This window comes from Aythya ferina (genome assembly GCF_964211825.1).
Source record: "Aythya ferina genome assembly, chromosome: 5".
NCBI lineage: Eukaryota > Metazoa > Chordata > Aves > Anseriformes > Anatidae > Aythya > Aythya ferina.
In genome coordinates this window covers 23,307,261-23,327,298 of record NC_140301.1, presented here as the reverse complement: position 1 = coordinate 23,327,298, position 20,038 = coordinate 23,307,261, and the positions used below count along the sequence as shown (strand labels likewise).

Below are 20,038 nucleotides of genomic sequence, written 5' to 3'. Positions count from 1 at the left end.
AAATAAGAATAAACAAATTCTGCAGAAGTTCTCCTTAAAAGATTTCTTAAACAGTAAGAAGCAACCGTGCATACAGTAGAGAAAAATGAGGTGGAAGAAAATTAGGAAAAGGTGAACTCCTAGAGCTTCAGATTCTCTTGAATTTCTTCCAGCATTATATACATAATTAAAGATCAGTAAAGTGATCCATGAGCCTTCATTAGAAGTTTTTTCTCTTGACTTAAACATATTTCACTGCCCTGACCTGAAAAAAAGTGTAAACCAGCCATTTCTTGTTGGAACTAAGTCAGCATGTATTCATATGCCACTGAAGATTAACAGAAAAAAAAGTACAGAACAACGCTTAGGTTTCAAGCTAAAACAAATGCATTGTAATTGTCATTTTCATATAATTTATTTCCCTTTTAAAGCATTTCTCATTCAAATACTAATTACAGAACATACTAGAAATGGCAGCAAGTTTTATATGGCTTTCCACACTTAACAGTGAATATTGGCAGATGAACGCATTTAGAGGAAAGAACAATTTCACATAATGCTTTAGGTTACAGAATATGGCTGCCACAGCAGACTTGTGGGACAACATGTCTCTTCTCATCCACCTATTATTCTACTTCTTATATGTTACATGACATTGAACATAAAATTAATTTCAAAAGATTTGGGCTACCACTCTAAAACTCAAGAACAATTCCCCCCCAACTCTACCTCTTTCAAAGGAAGGTAGGAGTGTCTGAAAAGAACTGTAATTACATGGGCGTATAATCAGATATTATTGCTATAGACAAAAAGAATGTTGCATGAAACTAGCCAATATAAACATATGTTGCATGTTATAGGATATTATGAAAGCTTCATTTGTAGGAAATCGTGAAAACCAGAAGAGTTAAGTCTGAATAAGAAACCTTTTACACGTCGAGTATCATTTAATGTTTTTATAGAGCTGAAGAACGTTACAGCAATTTTCCCTTCTCTAGGCCCAAGAGTCCTGATAAACCTCTTTCACCCTGACCACATACTAGTGGTTTACACTTCAGAAGCTGTACTGAGACTAAAACCAAAGTGAACATGTATTTCTAAAAAACAAACAAAAACAATCAGAAAGTCCAAGTTATCCAGACAGAAACTACTAAATGCCCCCAAATTCATTTGTTAGTAACAGTATATAGCATAGCTTATAATTGCATCTATATCGTTTTTAGAGATTTTACTTTTATAACAGGTTACATGCTCTAATGATTCTTCAGTTTCAGAATCTGATGAACAACTTGACAACTGGTTGGGAAAAAACAAAGCACAATGATTTCACTGTGACAAATACACTTAATGATTTGGGATTGTTACACCTCCAGTGAATAGAAGGTTTGGAAAACAGTATTTTGATTACAGGTGTCATTAAAGCATGACACATACTGAGAAATTCAGAAGCTGTCACCGACAGCCTAGTAAACAATTCAAGGTTCTTGCTAAAGGACAAGCAGACTGAAGACATTCTGCATCCTAAGGGTTCCAGCTGGCTTATAAAATGTTAGAAATACACAAGGCATACCTGATGCCAGCATACCCACTATTTATTCTGACAAAGGAGAGATCTGCTTTAGCTTGCTTTCCCAGAACAGCACTGGACAGATTGGAAGCAGTGTGTCCCATCCCATTCGGCTTTAGAGAAACAGCAGTGATAACAAAATGCATAGTGCTATCAGGTCTTGCATCTGGGTGGGCATGAAAAGAGATTCAAATTCTTGAATGGAAGTTTCAGAAAAGGAATAAAAAGATACTGTCTATATAACATCAACGCAATTCAAAAGATGACAAAAATATTTTGCTCCTTTAGAAAAGGTTATTCTGACGAAGTAAAATTTTCTTATTTTTTTACTTTAAAAGAAGTGTTTTGCTGTGTTTCCACAATCCAAGGAAATACAAAAGGTTATACCCAAGGTAGAAATCTTGAAAAGGATCCAGCATAGCATTGACTAAGATAAAGAAAATATTTAAAACCCAGTGGACCCCAGGTGGGAATTTAAGAAAATCCATAGGCATCATTAAAAAACAACAACAAACAATAGAACAGAATTTTCACATGGTGAAAGCCCCAAAATTAGACAAACTACGCAAAATAATACTGCAAGTTCCTATGAAAATGAGAGACTTCTACAATGGAAGTGTTTACAGGAACTCTACTGAAAAGGTTCCAATCCTGAGAACACAGAGGCTCCCAACAGGAAAGGATGCACTCCAAGAACATCTGGATGGTGACAAAAGCAGTTCAGGTAGGTAATGAAAAAGGTGTTCTGGCCAAAGTAAGCACAAGATAACAAACTCAGAATACTCACTGTACAGAAACATTTATGATACTAACATCAATTTACAACCATTTTCCTTCAATTTATGATGGGCTTCGGTATACATTATCATCTGTACTACATTAAAACAAATGAGATGAAAACCTGAAGTGCCAAACACAATGAATTCAGTACTAAAGCAATGAATTCAGCTTCTGACCAAGAAAACGGTATGACAAGAACATCACCTAAGAAGAGGGAGACTGTTATATTAAAAGAGAGATTATTCTCCACTGTCCTTTAATTTAAGCTGGCTAGTCTTACTTTGTACAGCACTCATCAGAGCTAATTACGACAGGAAGAAACAAGCCACACAGAAGTTTTTACTGTCTGGAACAATAAAATTCCTGTCCACACCTGTGAGGGACTTGTTCAACTTCTCACCTGATATGTTGCAAATGAGAGGAACAACAAAAAAAATAAAACCAGCAACAGAAAAAAAAGAAAATAAAGTGGTTGGGGCCACCACTCTCCTGCTGTTTCTATTAGAATTTGTAAACATGAAGCCCGTATTCTCTACTAGTAAACTTGGTCACTGAGATCAACTAACAAGGAACAGCTTTCACTGTATGCTAGCTATTTGTTCTCAGTTACCAAAACAAGATGTCATTCAAATTAGATAGTGGACAAAATCCTAGTAATGTCTTCATGGCTGAGCCATGCCATAAATTGTTGAGGAGCAGTTTACACTGGAACTGAATACTGTGTGGAAGGACAAACTGCCAATTTGGTAGCAGACCACTCACGTTCCAGAGCCCAAGCAGCTACCTGAGCATGTTTGAATTTGCAAACACAGATGCAGGCTTTTGCTCCCCATCCCTGCCTCGTCATTTTTTTTTTATAGCAGTAAAGCGGATTTTCGCAGCAGTTCATATGATGCTGAGATTTGAGTGTTATGTCTGTTCATATCCTTTTCTTCAGAGGTTCACATATTCCAGATTTGCTTTTATGAAATAATACATACAGCAAACAACATACAGTTTTATAACCTTGATTATTTTTTAAGTTTTTTATTTATAAGTGCTTTTCTCTAGCACTTTCACTAGGAAACACTGCTACTATTCCAGAACCAAATGTCAGAGTTCCTTAACTTTCAGAACCCATAATACTCTGTTTTTAAGTCTTTAAACGAACAGTCAATATTATAACAACTGATCCACACGATCTCTGTAATAGATTTATACTCTCCCTTATAAAAGCCATCACATCTTAGGTTGTTGGATTATGCTTTTTTCACTACTTTTAGAATGCCATCTGGTGTGTAGCTCAACAGTTCTAAAAGCCACATTATTCAAAAATGAAAATAATCCTATTTTAGAATCAATTTGAAGGGACTGAAAACCTTTCATTTCTTCCAAAAAGGTTTTTTAAAATTCATCAACCTTTCTGTTCCTAGGATTGCAGTGTTTCTGTTTCATATCATTCTAAAGGCTGAACAGATCTTTTGGATATAATAAATGAAATAGTCATTCTTTGTTGATACAAACAAACAATGGTCATCTGTTGTATTTGGACAGGTACTAGAAAATGCAACAAATTTGCTAAGAAAACTGTGCTGCAGAACAAAACAGTTATAATAAAAACATTTCTGTTAAGTTTCAAAATAAGAAAAATTAAGAAAAAAATTCTTCTTCATGCAACAACTGAGGTATCTCTACGCAAAATGCTCATGCACATTTTCCCGAATACATTAAAATGTTACAGCTTTGTGTTGCAAAGAACTGTATTACTGTATCTAAAATCTTTTGTTACACCAGTTCTGGTCACTATGAATGACCTAAAAGCTAATGAATTCCCATTGTTAATTATAACTCACTTTTAGAACCAGAACCTCTAGGTAGAAAAGTAACCATCATGTTAAGAAATGTAAGAAAATAACTGCTTCGTCTGTAGAGTATAACAATAACCAAAAGAAATACATTGGTGGATAAGAAAAAGGATTAACATTTTTAAATTATGTGTTCATAAAAAAAGTCTCAAAGGACCCACAAACTCATACTGGGATGAAGGATTAGCTGCTTTGAGATTAAGTGGTAGCGTTGGCATTTAAATAAGCACATATTTATTTTTTATTATGACTATTTCTTCTATGCTTACACACAGTATAAAAACACAGTCCAGCAACAGCTATTATGAACATGACTCATAGTTCACTCCGTTTTTACACCAAGGACAACACTTTCCTCCAAGTTCAGCAGCGCAGCCTAATATGGCAACAAACAACTACCAACTTTGTGAAGACAAAAACTCATCTGAACTGACAAGAAATAGAGCAAGAAATTTAAGACACACTGTTAAGTATTTGTCTGCATGGACTAAATGAGACATACGTGTTTTATTAGACCTGACAAGTTTCTGAATTTCCCCATATTCTTTCATTTTACAATTTTCCACCATTTTCCTTCCTATGATGAAATGTTTTTACAGATGTGCATCTTGGGTAGGTAGCCAATTCGTTCATTTTTCATATTAGAAACAACAGAATTAATTTAGATTTATGAATTAACACAAATGTTTCAATGCACTCTATTTGGGGCTTAATTAATATTCTTTGTACTCCAGCTGAACTATGTTGACTAGTGTAAAAGTCTGGAGTCAGAGCCTAACAGACTGACACAGCCAGTAGATTGATAGATGTAATTATCCCTCTTTAAAATTGGTCTAACAGCTGCCAAATAGAGCATGGGGTCCAGGTTTTGGTCCTCCACTATAACTACGATGTTGATAAACTGAAGGAAATTCAGTGGAGTGCCACCATGACAGTCAAGGGTATGAAGAATGTGCCCTTAACAAGGAGAAGCTGAGGGAACCTGTCTCTTTCATCAGCTTGAAGATGAGACAGCTTCAGAAAGACTCAACAGCAACACCCTAGTACCTGTGGAGGTCATCAAGAAGACTGACTCATTCTCTTTCCAGTGGTGCACAGTGGGAGGACATGGCCACACAGTGAAACTAAATGTTCAAATTAGTTATAAGGATTCTTTTCTTTTTTCCTCCACAATGAGGACTGTCATGCAGTGGAACAGATTGCTGAGAAACTATATAGTAAGATAAACCCAACAGCAATCTGGTCACACTGCACAGCTGACCTCACCTGAAGAAGGCATTTGGACTAGAGATGTTCTGAGAACTCTCCTAAACTGAATTATTCTATGATTCTAGTCTTTATATTTTTCTTTAGTGTTTGCTTTTAATTTTATTCTTTAATCGATTTAATTTTTGTAGTGCCATCAGCACCGATGATATCAAATCAGATTTCCTAATGGAAATGTAACGTATTGTGACAGTCTTTCTTGCCATATTTTGATAAGACCTCTCCCTCATCTGCAGTGCAAATTTCTCTCTCATAGTATTTGGATACAACTGTGATCTATGAAAATGACATGGATTATTATTAGGAACTCAGGCTATCAATCTTCCTTTTTTAGCAGTACAAATATAGTGTTGAAAATTATCCACGAATAATTTTCAATGTTTTGACATCTCCAAGTCCTTTTAGATGAGCGCTGTAAAGAAGAACATATGTATCAATACAGAGGTATTTAATTAGGTGACAAAGATAAAATTCTATGTAAACAAGTGCAAGGTTATGCATGGAATCTAAACTACTTTGAAGGCAATTAGAGATTATAAATCAACTGTAACTTTTCTAGAAACAAACCTTGTTGTCAGTATCAATGAAATTTCCTCTATGTGGAAATATGGTTTAAAGAAATGCTGTTATGGCAGGCATATATTAGGAAAATTCCTTGGAAGTAAAACATTCTCAATTATATGCTATTGCCTAAACTATGTTTTGGCAACTCCACCTTACATAGTGGATAGTGCAAAAAGATCAAAAAATTAATATTAAAATAATTTAAAACGTCCAGTTTCAAAAAGCTATATATACAGTAACATAAGAGCTATAAAAATGATTAGGACTATAAGCCAGATAAGTTTTCTAACTGGCATATCTTAAATACATTGTACATTAAAAAAAGGAAAAAATAAAAAATGAGTATCATTTTGCATAGAACAGTAGCCATTTTATAGGACTTTTAAATTACTTATTTTAAAAGTGTTATACTAACTATATTACACAAGACATTTACCTTTATACACTAAAGAATATGAAATAGGAAACCGGCTTTACAATATAACCTAGGAGCATTTCTGTACTTTCTATATTAGCTAGATAAACTTTTAATCTAAGTTGACTTTGAAATGGTTCAGTATTATATTTAATATATTGCTTGTTAGGTAGTTTTTGTAGAATTTGTAGATTTGTATTCAGGAGAATTGCCAGGAAAGACGAGATCAGAAAAAGAAATACAATACTTATAGCAATGATTATAGGAAAGACTACAAGATTACTGTGTAGATACTACGAGGAGTGTTCTGAAGATTTCTTAATTTAAATAACATCTGCACTGTAGTTGTGACATGGTAATAATCATATAAGAGATACTAAAACATGAACTGTTTCTGACTACAGGCTTTTATGCTACGTAGTATTAACACACTGATCACAGACTACAAGACAACAAGGTTGTACCACAATGTAATCATATCAGTTCTGAATACATATACCAAATTTGTTTTTTCAATTAATTATTAAATTAAAATTTGAAGGAGATTCAATGACGAAATGGTAGTTAAAAGAAAATACTCTGCACAAGTTATATGATGTAAATTTTGAAAGATTATATTTCAATTATAAGAGCAGAGAGCCTTTGCTCCCTCCATTCCAAAAGGTTTTCAATAACGTCATTTCTAAAGGCTTATTAAGAAATAAAACTGCTACAGAATAATAAGAAAAGTCCTTACATGCAAAAATAATAAATTAAAAGGGAATAGGGAAAGACCAAACTATCCACTCTCACAGTGGAAAGAGATCACTTATAGTATTACATGCAGTGAGGAATCTGGAAAATGGGAGCAGACATCAGTGCCAATGGTTCTGTTATTTGGATGGTGATTGTTAGGCGATAAGGACGTGTGTCAGTGAAAAACCACAAAAGGGTCTCAGGACTAAGCAACTGCATAAAAGAAAGGCAAATGACATTCTATGTACAAAAATATGATGTACAAAGGAGAAAAACGATCCTAACTTCACACACAAATAATGGACTCAGAACAGACCATTATTTCACTCAAGAGTGAAATTTTGGATTATGATATCCATAAAAAATGTTGGCTAGTGTTAATAGTCAAAGGGAAAATCAAACGTTAGGAATTTCTAAGGGAATATGAAACAGAAAAGAGTATGACACTGCTTATGATGACATAAAAGATTTACTTGCATGTTTAAACTGTATTCAGCTCTGGTCACTTTGCCTCCGAAGGATGCATTAGAACTGGAAAGGATTCAGAAGAGACCAAAAGGACAGTTAAAGCAACAGGTTGGCTTCTATAATAAAAGAATGAATGTAAGCTTACACTCCTAAAGCCTGGAAATGACTTGAGCTAAATGTCAGACGTCCACAAAATCATGAAGGCATGGGAAAGGGACTCTCTTCTAACACAAGAAGCTTCATAGAGTAATGTCCAAAAATAAATAAAAGGATGTGGTGATTCTTTATAAACGCTCATTACTAAATAGCGTTTCTGCCACCTTTGTACACATTTTGCTTTGTCACAAAACGGCTGGTAATGGGTGTATTTCTGAAGATGAAAAATCTGCAAAAACTCACAGTAATGCAAAGTGCCCTAAGCACAGATTTCATCAGAACACAATCTACATAGACATTCAATTTTATTTACACATATACAATACAGACATTCAAGTTAAACACACAATGTTGTTCTTCCTGAACATGGAGGCTTTTCCTCAACAATGACTTAGGAAAACAGCAATAATTATACAGCCTGAGTAAGCTATTATTTAAATACCACTGGTATTTTATACACTGACAGACTTTGTGTTAAAAACATAACATATTAAGTGTAATTTAAGGGATTATTCAGAACATCGGATTTCATTAATCAGTACAAGGTCATTGCAAAATTGATCAGAACAGATATTATGTCCAAGTCATTACACAAGACGATAGAATTGAGGAATCAAGATTCTTTCTCTCTTCTATTGCAGAGAAAGAACTGTAAAGTATGCATGAAGAGAGGCAGAGTACTATTCCACTTAACAGTACTCACAGGTTCTTCATCTAGTAAGAAAGCTACCAGGAAGCTACCTTGCATTTCAAGAAAGTTGAAGTTATATTTTAAAAGTCAAGCTGACATACCGAAAAATTTAAAAAAAGGCTATAATTGTCAACAAAATAATAACTCTTCCATGTTCGCAAGCAGGCAAGCTTACGTAACTGCTCACACAAAATACAACTGCACAAAACATAATACACGATAACTGTTTGAAGTTAACTAAAAGCTATATACTAAAAGTATATAGATGCTTTAAAATGTATTAAATGTCCAATTCACTAACTGAAGTTAAACATGAACATGTTCTGGAAAACAGTTATAGTAAATACATGTTCATATACTGTCTGTAAATAACTGTAATATAAATATTCACAATATATTTATGATTCAATAAGACTTGCATCACGACTTCAAAACACTGAAAGAAAATCTGAGCATCACAAGAAAAAAAGTTCGCACAAAACTAAGTTGTACAAAAGCACTGCTGATCAACATTTAAAGTATTCTGTTATACATACAGCTCCTGATTTACCAGAGTACAAAAAACAGAACAAAACAATTTTTTAATCTAATAGAGAACTTTAGAGCAACATTTTCATCTTAAATTGTTCAAGCTTTGCATGGAATAATGATAAAAGACAACAATTTCCAGTGAAATTCCTGATTAAAATATATATTGAAGATAATTTACAATGCTTTATAGGAAGTCAGCACGTGTATGGCATTATGTTTTCTGTATCTAAAAGGTCACAAGCATTTTGTTACCAGTTTCATCATCCTTACAAAATTTATCTGTTCAGTGTTACATAATGATAAAAAAACATCAAACTTTAACATTAGCAGTAGTTGTACATTTACCATCAAGTAGTTCCTTGTAGGTCAAAATTCTTTGCTGAAAACAATAAACCAGATGTGGCCAACTCCTCCAAAAGCATTTTCCTGTAGGCAATGTAATTATTTACCAATTAATTCTCTCTCTCCCTCTTTTACGCTCAATCTCTTCTTTGGGTGATGTTGGTTCACTCCCTATAGTCCCCCTGCACTGAATCTTAACAGAGATAAAGAATCAATAATCTCCATAATCTAAGCAAATATGTTCCCTGCTATTAAAATTTCTACACAACATTCTTATATGATTTTTATAAAATCAATATTTTCTTTTTAATATTTTGTTATTTAGCTTTGGATGGGATAATGAAATGAAACTATTAACCTTTCTGTCATTTTATGAATGCTTAATGTAAAATTCTCAATTCACTAATATTTGGGCAAAGTATATCTTTAGAATCTGTTACATTAATAGTTTTATAGTGATCAGAGGTTAAAACAATGCTAGCTTCACAAGTGGCAATCATTTATATGTCTTAAAACTTAACTCCATAACGTTCTATTTATTTATTTTAAAATAATACTGTATTGTTATTTTAGAATATCATTATCAAGAAGTATCAATACAAAACGTCTATCATTTTCATGTATTATACAATTTCCCTATTATGGAATTGTTATGGATCAACCGGATTCTGTTTCAAGTTTTAATGTCTCCTTAAACTCAGTGAAGCTTCACTCTGGAGTAAAACTTATTTCCACAAGGTAAATCCAATCTGTGCTGTGGATCTTAAACAAGTGATTTATTACATTTTTTTCTTTCATTTCTCTCAGTCCCGAAGAAATAACACAGCTGAGAAACCATTCTAGCCTGTTCATCCTGACTAGACTTGCTTAATAAATATCACCAAATCAAGCCTTATTGAAAGTTGCAGAAATACCACTCAAAGCAGAATTTGTCAAAAAAAAAAAAAAAAAAAAAAAAAAAAAAAAAAAAAAGTACCATTATAATTAATTATTCCAAGTCTTAATTTTGGAGAAGGAACTTTTTTTTTTTGTATGCCTGAGTCTTTATAAGCACACTTAGTTTGCAGGAACAACAGGTAGAAAGCTAACTTCAAAAAACAAAACCTCTATGGAAATCTGATAAAGTCACTTCACAATGCCATCTGTCAGTATAGTGCTCCCATAGTACTTCTAGTAGCCAGATATTTTGAAGTGGTATGAACAAAGACATTAGAAAAGAAGAAGAGTTCTTTCTGTTAAGCTACAATGATTGTCATTCAAACATATGATTAACATCTTACACTGCACTGTACCAGACACACTGTTAGGAAAAGTTCTTAAGAAGTTAGCAAGGTACTTTACAAAAGCAGAATGTTCCTTCTATGACATTTCCATGTGTACCTTCGCCTTAAAAAATAAAACAACCTCCATGCAGTACATCTCCTCACCAATAGCAACAAGTCAACATAGCCAAGACATTTTATATATATATATATATATAAAATATATATATATATAATATATAGCCAAGCATTTTATATAACTCATTAAAATCATCTGAACCCTAATGACCCCTGTTTCATGTAAAAGTTCCCATTTTAAATACCACGTTTTTAACTTTTAAACTGTGTTGAAAGAAGGAAGTCAAGAAAGCATAACCATACATATCCCATAGGTTAATTTTAAATTTCAGAATGAATGATTTAATCTCTGAATTGTAAGGTTTATAACATTTTTAAAATAGACTTAAGCTAAAGTTACTTGAATCTCACATTTAGAACATCCCCATTCACTGCAATCTACCATAACGTGATACACACAGGACAGTTTATTTTTAAATGCAGCCTACAATTTAGCCCAATACGTATACATATTCATTAAGTCTGATCAATCTAATCAAAGGTGTCCTTGAAAGTATTCTCAAGGAAGACATTAAATCAGCATAAAATAACTACTATAAGCTGCACAGCAGAAGGAATAACGACAGTTACCATGCACTGAAACAGTTCCTGCAAGAAAATGAAAACTTTCTTTATTTCTAGAAATGCATTCTAAATACTACAACCTTACAAACTGAATAATGGATGAAAATATGGAATAGAAAATAAGGATATGCATCTAATATTCACATACACATGTATATGTTCTGCACTAAAACTGAAGTATTTTACTTCTAAGACTTGAAAATGCCTTTATTCTTAACATAAGACTAACACACTAAACAAAAAACTGATGAATTAAAAGATCTGAATGTAAGAATTTTCATGTTTTATAGATAAGCATTTAATTTTACTTGTTCTGAATAGCTAGCCACTTTCCCAGTTTCACTACAAGGCACTTACTAAGACATGAAACTCAACAGAAGTCCACTTAGCATAGCTTTCTGAAGAGTTTCACAGTTCTTGTATATGATCAGTAATATCTTAGTAAGAAAAGTTTGTTTTCTATGCACTTAACATTCCATCACATAACCATAATATAATAAAATATTTAAAATGCATAACACCAAATAATCCTTACTATTGAATTTTCCATATAATTCGAGCACCAGGACAAATATTTTCCATTTTTCAAAATACTGTCAAAAAAATCTGTCTTAAACCTTTATTTTTACTGATGAGTTTCAGAAGTTGATTTAAGCCTAATTTTGATTTTATAATTAGCTGCTCAAGTTCATACCAAGATTCTTCTTCCCTCTCACTTTCCCCACAACAATGTCATGGCAACAGATACTAATGAAAACACATAGTCCTATACACTAACAGAGATGAGGTGGAACAAGGTGTTTCAAACAGCAGGAGAAAAGAATAAGTGTTTAGAAAAAAATGTGTACATGTATGAAATATCTGTCTAGTTTTTCATTACAATCTCATTTTGCTTTCACGTCTGGTGTTTTACTCTGTAGTATTGGGAAAGTGGTATTAACTCATAATTCATAAGGTACAGCATCTGTCCAGCTACAATATTTGGCGTTTATAACTTCACAATCAAGACAAATTCTATGAATGGGTTTGGAAAAGAATATAAAATCTCAAACATTTTTAAGAGCTTTCTTCACGTAAGAATGAATGCAAGAGATCCTACATAGCTTAGAAAAATTACAGTTATTAACAAAGACTGCAAGTCAAATATTGTAAAATTCTAGAAAAGATGTTCAAGTATAGAAATCCTGGTAAGTAGAAACAACGTTTTGCATTTGACAAGATACAGAATCATAAAGCAACTGAAGTGGTGTGATCAGAGAAAGATCTCAGTCAAAAGACTTTGGAACTTGTTTTTTGAAGAAACAGGAGTTAACCTAGATAAGGCTCTGGTAACCTGTAAGGAAGAACAAGCATTTGAAGGTTTTTACAAACAAATTTTAGATACATGCAATCTGAAATTTTGTGGACAGGCTATGCAATTTGACACTCAAATTACTAGCCTTTAAAAGGAAGAGTAGGTTATCCACAGTAACCAAAATGGGTAAGAAAGAAGTGTCCACAAAGAAAACTAACATCACCTGTAAACTTCTTTAATTCAAGTTCCAAATAGAGTATAAGAAGATGAGCACAGTCAAGACAAGACGTCCTAAGAAACAGGGACAGGAAAACTAGATGTGTGGGTCATCACAAGAAACAAACAAACAACAAAAAAAACCACCATCCTGACCAAATCCATGTGCAAAATAATTTGTATTAAGAAAATGAAGAATTTTATGAAGTGAATGTCTGGCACACAGACTGAAATGAGATGACAGCAGGCAATCTACCAAATAATACAAGATGAGCTATTTGAAGACAAAGGTACAAGTGGATTACAATTTCTTGCAGCTGATCATGAGTACAGAGCCTTGCATCAAGTAAGTAACTGAAACGAAAGTGAGTATGTTGCATACATGTGGATCAGGAAGTAGAACAGGGAGAGAAAGAGGGCAAGAAACAGTGGAGTCATACAGTTTAACAAGAGGAAATCACTAACTAATAGAACAAAAGCTGGAATGGATGAACTTCAAAGAAGAAGAGAGGATTAAGTCAATATTGGTATACAATATGTATTGAATCATGTATGCAGGACTGCTTCATACAAAATGCAATAAAATTGCAGAAAATACATGCATCTGTTTGCCAAACAACATATAAAAACACTATCTCTTGGGATTGCAAATAGGAGAAATAAATGCACTAACATCTTCCATTTTACATTACAAGCATGACTTGGCGGAGTTCATTACATGGTTATAGAGCTGGTCATAGTTTTTCATGTTCATCTTAATTTCTGAATCATCTACAAATGCCAACTAACAAAAGAAAACACCAGTATAAAACAGTTCCTTAATTAAAAGTTATTATTCAAGTTATGTATGCATTTTTCTAGAACTGTGATGGTAACTTATCTTGAAAACGTTTCATATTTTGGTAGTTTTACTGAATAACATTTCTATTATATTTGAAAATACATATTTTGACAGTGTCACTGCTGACCTTAAGTCAGTGACTTATTCTAATTCTTATATTGAACTAATTCTTCAGGCTCTCCTTTGACATTATAGAAGATTTTTAATTTTTTTTTTTTTTAAGTACCCTTTTTTTAAGCTACAAAGTTTAAAAAGCAATCATAAATTAGATCAAGTCAAAAGGCTCAGGCAAAACAAAAACAGAATCAAAAGAAAAAAATCTTACCATATAAAAAAAACTATGCAACATCAATGTAACTATTGATTTGCCTTTTTTCCACTCATTTTCTTATTTTTACGTAGGCATTATTTTTTAATCCCCTCTGCTGAAGTCGTTTATCTGCTACTTGTATTATAGTCAGAAACATTCTTTAAGAGCAGCTGAGACTTAGTTTTGTCCAAAATCATTGGAACTAGCGAAACAATGTTTAAAAACAAACCTCAAACCCTATCAGAAACAAGAAATAAAATTACTGAACCTGTAAGCTCTCACAAAACAGAGTATGACAAAACATACAGTACTAGAAATTGTCACACTATCAGATGTGCACTGCTAACAGTGATGAAAGCCTATTTAATCTGCTAATTTTAATGTGGTTGCTGATATGAACAAAAGTGGCATAAAAATGAAGAAATTAGACTTTAAACTTTGAAAAACAGAATAGGATGATGTAATATTAGAAGGAATTTCTCACAAGAATCCTGTGCTGAATTAGAGCAACTTTCCAGCGATATGCCATTTCCTTCCTGTGCCACTCCATACTCCCTGAAAATATATAAAACGGAATGGGTTTTTACAGTAGATGGAGTCATCTGTTCAATCACTTTCTAGGCTTTATGATTGCTGAAAAGTATACCCAGAAAAATCTTATTTCACAAATAAATTTATTTTTGCTGTGATTCTTCCCTGTATGAACCACAGCTATAATTGTTACAGTACTGCAGACAAACCTGATGCTACCAAGATATTGTTAATGAACGTCCTTGAACAACTGCTTGCAGCTGACCTTACATTGACATACCTTTCAGAAACATCACACTTAAGAAGAATCACTCTAAAACTAGAATTTAATTATTTAATTTTTAAATCAATGGAATATCATTGACTTCAGAACTCTTCCTAGGGCTTGACTTGAATGACAAAGACTAGAACTGCGTTCCACATAGCGCATCTGCTTATTACTAGACAGTAATTCAGCAAGCAACCTGCAAGCAACTCCTAAATACTTTCTCCTTACTCTTATCAAAAAAAAAAAAAAAAAAAGAAAAAAGAAAGAAAATTTATCCACAGAACATCTAGGAATGCCTGGCAGAAAATGAACTTTGAAAACAGATCTAAGGCCCAAGTCCAATACCGTAGTATTTTTTTGTACCAATTTGGACTACAGAGACTTTAAGTATCAGTACCTTTACAGGATGGGAATTACAGCTGCCTGCCGCACTCTCCTTCCCAGCAGTATCAGCCAAAGCTCACATTTCCAGTCTGTGATATCTGGTAAAAAATTGAATGGAAGGCCATGTCACTGCTCTGCAGATTTCTGAAACTGAAGTGTCTTTTTTTTTTTTTTTTGCCTATGTAATGACTACAAGAACTCATACACTGGACTAATGTATGGACTAATGTCCTTTGCAGCTCATTGTGAAAACTAGTCAATACCAGAAAAACTCTAATGGTATATTCAGTTCTCAAAAAAAACAAAAAGCCACCTTTGTTTTTAATCAGTACACCTACAATTATCCTTGCTGAAGAGAAATGGGTATTTTTAAACTTCCACTGCACTTTTGTACTACAAGACCACCACCAAAGGCCTTTGATTTATTCATCTTACTAATTGTTCATCCAGCACAAAAGTGATGTAGAGGATTGATGTATTAAAGGAAATTAAGACAAATAAAAACAGACCTGCTATGGGAGTATTTAAAGGTAAAATCAGATTCCACAATGGAAGACAACCCCAGAAGCAGAAGTCCTAAGAAGTATTCCTAACAAAACTGGGAAATAGAAATTACAGCAGCTTTTAGATTTGTATTGACAATCTTGAATTTTATGTAACAATTAAAAATGGCATTTATCCTAAAAAATGTATTTATTTTTTTTTTAATATAAGGCTTTAACTACCTACTTTGGAACCTTTGATATGGTAGTAGGGTTTTTGATTTTAATTTATTTCTTGTAATATGAAGGAATAAAAAAAATGGTTCTTTAGAATAATTCTAATAGCATTTTGCATTAAGTATATTACTAAGCTTTCTTGTTTGGAGGTTAAGCTCTTTGGTTTATCTAAGCAAGTGTTGTATATTATAGAACAATAACATCAAGAATTTTCTTTTCAGTAACAGTTCTGCCCCAACCAGACATGAACAAAAAATTGTATTTTAGGGAGTTTAACAAATCCAAATATTCTCCATGAAAACAATATAAGAAGAGTTATATAGCAAAATTTCAGAACTCCAGACGTTTGCACATATATGTGCATATTTGTTCATTCTATAAATCTTCTTTTCAAATATCTATCTTCAAATTTTTAAACTTTGAAGGACATGGAAAATGTCCATGCACTGAACTCACACAAAAATGTTATTGATGTAATTGCAATATAAATTGAACGTGTCAGGACACAATAAAAATATTTGGAAAAGTTGTAACAGTTCTTACATCAAGAAAGCTGATAAAAGATGCAACTTTACTTATTTTTTTTAGCAAAGTGAAACCACTTAGACTGTTGCATTTAATAGAACAGCTCAGATTCTATGGGCTGGGGATTTCTTCATTTCCAACAACAGCTTTTGGACAGTTCTTTTCATGACAGCAAAGACAAAAGCCTTCTCAAAAGTTGCAATAAAATACATTTTCTTTTCAGGTATAATAATACATATACAAAATTTTAAGGTCAGGTTCAAGTGGGTGTAAATACTATTTATTAATTCTACAGGTTCAGTAAATCAACTGAACATTTATTTTCCTTTTTTTCTTTATGGTAAGAAAAATTTGTTCTCTTCACAGAAAAAGCAGTAGCAACTCAGTATGACTACCAGTACCTTCTCTATATTCAGTCCAAAAAAAGGATTACTGTGGACTACTGTGACTGTGAGATCCACAGTTGGCTTCACCCTTTGCATTAGCTTAGGTGTTCTATAAATCCAACAAATTATATAATCCTCAAACACAGAAATGTTCATATATAGAGTTTTCTCTTAAGAACACATTAAAAACATGAATATTTTTTATGCAAGTTTATCTTCCATTTAAAACAAGTTGATGGAACTGATGGAAATCTGGTTACCTTGTCTGTTGACAGGTAACACTGCAGGACTCTGTTCCCAATCGTGCACACACCATAATTTAAACACAGGAAGTACAAGCCCCCAATTTAAGTGTTTATTTTGAAGCTTACTTATAGTTTGCAATGAAACATTGACTGTTTAGTGCTAATTATTTTACTAAATGCATAAAACCAATGTACTGGGTCAAAATGGTTACTTCTAACAATAAGTTTAAGTTCATGAAAAGAACAAAATATTGAAGCTTAAACTTGCTACAGATCCCTTTCAATACAGCTGTCTTGAAGAAATTTTATGACAAAATTCAGGCAAGAAAAAAGTAAATGCTTGGGATTACAATATTTTTCTGTCATTTTCAATATTAAAGTGCATACAAGCTTTAAGTGGACGTACTGAGGAATACAGATCTTTTAGTGAACCAAATAAACATCTACAGCTACTCCATTTGTTAGAGAGGAATTAAAACATTCAGATATCCTTGTCATTATTTCCAATAGTTATTTCCAATACAATTAATTAGATCTACCATAAAACAGAAGCAATAATCTATTGACAAATATATATGATTCTCATATATATATATATATATACACACACACATGTACATATCTAATCATTCTGATTATTTTGGTCTTGGTTTTGGTATACTACAACATTTCCCATTGATATACAGGTAAGTAACTGTGCTTTATTGGTTACATATCCTGCACCTTACCATACTTCCACAGTATGAAATATTTTGTAACACATCACAGCACATATGTGAAACTCAAGATATTTAAAAGAAAAGATTTGACATCGTTTCCTCATGCTAAGCATGGCTTTGCAGAAGTAAGCATTTCATTATTTTTCTAATTTGATTCAGGTATTTGAAAACAGATGACAGTTCATCTCTTAGCCAATATTAATCTAAAATTAAGAGTATTTGCAAATAAAAAGTATATGGCAAATATACATATAAAGTATACAGCAAAGCTATATAGTCTATGGTCCTTTTTATTTCATCACTCCTAACTCAATTTAAGGAAAACGCTGGAGTTTCAACTCTAGTATATAGTATCTAGAGGCAAAAGGAAGCACACAGCAGTTTTGCGTCTATAAAGCATCAATATGTACACTGAGGATTTTGATTTTTTTTTTTTTTTTGTCTTAAATTCCAAAAGTTACAAAAATAATTCAAATATACCTGGAAAAAAGGAGAAGACAAACACACAAAGAGAAGAAGGAAGCATCAGATAAAGAGCTTGAAAAGAAGCAGAATATTTTGGTGGTGGTGGTGGTTTTGTTTTAGAACCATGCAAATAATCACAACCAAACTGTTACTTAACCAATCAAAACCAGAATAGGCAGCATATACTGCTGAAGTCATATTTCTGAAATCACATTTCAGCTGTTACTTAACATCAGTGCTAAATTAATGCCTTCACAACCAAAGCAATTCCTCTGAGAGCTAGATTGCTCTACTGAAATTTAGTAAGGAATAGAATGCAAAAATTCACAGCTGCGCAATAGCAGTAACTCAAATGCATCACTTCAGTTTCTTTACTTTTTTTTTTAATGTACAATTTTGAAGTACATTTCAATATAAAAGACAAGTATATTTTAAACATTTTAAAATTACACTTATTTTCTTCCCATGTCTTTTTTTAAACTTTAGTGACAAAAAAAGGACAGTTGTGCAGTATTTTCTGCTTCTTAACTACTAAAATGGAAACAAGAAAAAGACAGAGGCATAATCTACACAAACTATGTGAATGTTTAAACAGAAAAAGGGAGAAAAAAATTGTGAAATTATTTTTAACGGTTACTTTCTTCATAACTAAAATGCAACTAAATAGGAAATGTTTCATTTTGTTAATAATCATTGAAAATTATGTAAAAGTAATTTAGAAAGTATTCAAAAACATTTAATTTGAAAATAAACTCCTACTTTTATATATATTTACACACATTTTATATGTTTTTGGAAAGTTTACTTAAGTAAACTTTTTAAACTAAGCCATCTAAGTTAAACAATTAAGCTTAATTACAAAACTAAATTGTCTTAGTTGTACAATTAACAAAAAAAATTAGACAATTTAGTTACCAGCTAAATGTACTTGTATAGTACACAAGTCTTGAAGCACCCGTCCAGTTTTTTGAAAGAAAAAAGTGAAGTTATACGAAAACAGCTACCCTGTTCTTCCGGAATCCAAGGCATACACAGTATGTTCATTTGTAATCTGCCTTAGATAACAAACACTATGACTTGACCGTAATTTATGTAAAAGGCAGTTACATTTCACCACTTGAGTATAAGAAGACATTCTAGTTAAGATACTGCAAGATGTGGAACTAGATTTGCAATACTGTTGCAAAAAACGTTCTTTTAAGACACATTAATAACATTTTTTGCTTTAGTATTATGTTGCACTGTAATCTTCTTTACCAAGTTAGAAACACCGAAGATTATATATTTTTAAACCTTTATCACTATGTCATGTACTGGAGGACAGCAAACACTAACAACCCTTATTGTCCTCCACAATAATACATTCTAAATACTGGCAAATGAGACATCCAATTGAAGGCAAACTAAAACAAATAGCTTTTTTTGTTCTACTACAACATGCCAATCATACAACAGTTGCTTTTCACAGTCAGAAGTGCTTGTGTTTTAGTTTAAAAGCTATTCTAGTAACAAAATCAAGAACTTCTGTGCATCTGTAAAGTACGTATCGTATGCTTACGTAAGACTGAACTGTGCAACATTTGTTTATTTATTCTGTGTTATACCACAAAGCATTCATCAGCTGTTTTGGGACATAAAATCGTACTTCATTGCATATTTCATAGAGAAAGTGCATATAAGTACACACAATGCAGACTATAGTCAGTCAAAACACACAAAAGAAGACAGTTATGTCTCAGTTATGTCTGAGGCAGATGCACCTATAATACAAATAGGGATGCCACCCAGCCTCAGTAGTACAGCTTTAAAGTCTCAGTAGTGAGACTCTCTTGG

General features: G+C 32.6%; 1 protein-coding gene across 7 annotated transcripts in view; it reads right to left on the bottom strand.

Moving 5' to 3' along the window:
• NOVA1 (NOVA alternative splicing regulator 1) overlaps positions 1–20,038 on the bottom strand; it is a 145,521-nt gene that overhangs the window by 75,471 nt on the left and 50,012 nt on the right. Inside the window, exons 2-3 of one of the 7 annotated variants that reach the window (XM_084520487.1) lie at positions 15,160–15,244; positions 14,448–14,518 (exon numbers count right to left, since the gene is read on the bottom strand). The exons of 5 other annotated variants lie outside the window; for them this stretch is intronic. The gene's annotated coding sequence lies outside the window, so the exon portion shown is untranslated. The remainder of the gene's footprint in view (positions 1–14,447; positions 14,519–15,159; positions 15,245–20,038) is intronic. One more of the 7 variants, XM_084520488.1, reaches the window with a different exon arrangement.